This window comes from Coenobita brevimanus, unplaced genomic scaffold (genome assembly GCF_032717465.1).
Source record: "Coenobita brevimanus isolate Jiangsu-jjx unplaced genomic scaffold, ASM3271746v2 jjx.HiC_scaffold_3649, whole genome shotgun sequence".
NCBI lineage: Eukaryota > Metazoa > Arthropoda > Malacostraca > Decapoda > Coenobitidae > Coenobita > Coenobita brevimanus.
Window position 1 is genome coordinate 22501 of NW_027644694.1, and position 2490 is coordinate 24990.

Consider the following 2490-nt stretch of genomic DNA (forward strand, 5'->3'; position numbering starts at 1 on the left):
ATAACAATACTGTCAATAACGTCAATATTTACACATAACATAAACCACAAAATAACAATACTGTCAATAACGACAATATTTACACATAACATAAACCACAAAATAACAATACTGTCAATAACGTCAATATTTACACATAACATAAACCACAAAATAACAATACTGTAAATAACGTCAATATTTACACATAACATGAATCACAAAATAACAATACTGTCAATAACGTCAATATTTACACATAACATAAACCACAAAATAACAATACTGTCAATAACGTCAATATTTACACATAACGTAAACCACAAAATAACAATACTGTCAATAACGTCAATATTTACACATAACATAAACCACAAAATAACAATACTGTCAATAACGTCAATATTTACACATACCATAAACCACAAAATAACAATACTGTAAATAACGTCAATATTTACACAAAACACAAACAAAATCACCAACTCGAAATTCCACCGTTATCCCGGACACTTCTTGGAGGCTTCGTAATATTCCTTCCTCGGAGATTTATTTTTCCTGCTACACCTTAATATCCTCTAATATGGTGTTAATACAAACTACGACTGTATTAAAAAATATAAGTAACGTCACAGAGGACAGCAAGGTGTAATATGCAAAATAAATGGCTCAAGAAAAGATGCTAAGAATCCTTCCATTTCAACGAGATAACGGCTTAATTTTCAACCCCGACTTGGGAGGCTTCGTAAGACCTCTTCCTCAGCGATTTATTGTGCACATTACACCTTAATATTCTATTGTAGGTTACTGAGGCAACTGTGCCGAGATTTAAATTCAAGCCGTAATCTCTCATATAGGAGATTTCGTAACATTTCCTTCTCGGCGAACTATTTTGCACATTCAACCTTAATATCCTCTTGTGTGCGATTGATGCAAACTATGGCGGTATTAGCAAAATATAAATATCATACAAGCCAACAGAAAGGCCTAATTTGAAAATGAATCGCTAAGGAAAAACTGTTGCGATGGCCACCATTCCAGCGATATTACGGATTAATTTTCAACTAATTCTGATCGTTCCGTAACACTTCTTCTTCAGCGATTTATTTTGCACCATACACATTAATATTCTCTTCTATGTTACTCTGACTTGAAATTATGCCGACATTAAAGCTCAAGCCGAAATTGCCTTGGAGATTCCGTAGTGTGTCTTCCTCGGCGATTACTTGGCACATATACCATAAAATCATCCAGTAAGTTATAAATGGAATCTACGTCGATTATAAAAGTGTGATATAATATGAAAATCAATATCAAAATGTAATATGCAAAATAAATAACCGAGGAAGTGGTACTACGAAATCTCCCATATGAAGGACGATATTTTCAAAACTTGGCGCCGAGCCCAAAGCGACAGCCTCTTCCTTTTGTGTTAATGCAATTTATGGCTCGTCTGTGTGCCGCCATCGCTTATCTCTGGGATTTAAGCCTTATCAGCGGTATCATAAAGCTGCCTTACACTTGCTTCGATTTATCCCGTCCATTACACATCAACATTCTCCTGTATGCATCTCTCTCGTCAGTTCCGGTGTAGCGTTATGATCTGTCCCCCTGTCCGCCCCCTACGGCGCATGCGCGGAAGTTGCCAGAGGCCGCCACAAATATGCCATTTGTCCTCTGATCTCTGTAGGGGTAACATGATCGCAGCCTCTCGCCCTATGATCTGTCCCCCTGTCCGCCCCCTACGGCGCATGCGAGGGAGTTGCCAGAGGCCGCCACAAATATGCCATTTGTTCTCTGATCTCCGTAGGGGTAACATGATCGCAGCCTCTCGCCCTTTGTTTACAAACGGCAAATGGTCATTCCGGCTTCTCATATCATTCGTCTCAAAGCTTTTACGTAAGGCGTGAAACAGTAGTAAATTGGAATAGGTAATTTATGAATTATTTAGATAGAATAAACATCCTGTTAGGTCATTATAAATCAATCCTGCTGGACACTTCATGACGAATGTACTTTACGGCGAACATTAACTTGATTCAAGGGACTGGTACCACGTGAAGTCGAAGCCCAAGTTCACTCTCAGTCACTTTTGGTGTGTCAGCAAGCACTGTAGCCATGGATCACGACTATAGCTCTAGGTAAGGGATGTGTGTGTGTCTGCATTCCGTACAGTACGGTATTAATTAACAACGAAAACGGTAATTAGTGGTATGACAAACCATCGCCTCACTCTGGCACTGAGACAACGTTTACACAGGTAAAAAAATATATATATATATATACCGGTATAGGTTATCAAGAAAGGATACCATTGTTAAGTATGGTGCAAGGCCAGAGTGTACTGCATTCTTTTTATTGCTGATTGATTTTAACTGTATATTGAAATATGCACATTGTTTTGGTTTGGTATTGTGGGCAATGTGGCCGAGAAGCTCAGCAGGGGCAAATGTAAGGCATCTTCTGATTTTCCTCTTGTTTTAGTGAGGTTAGGGTAGGTGGTTTGTATTT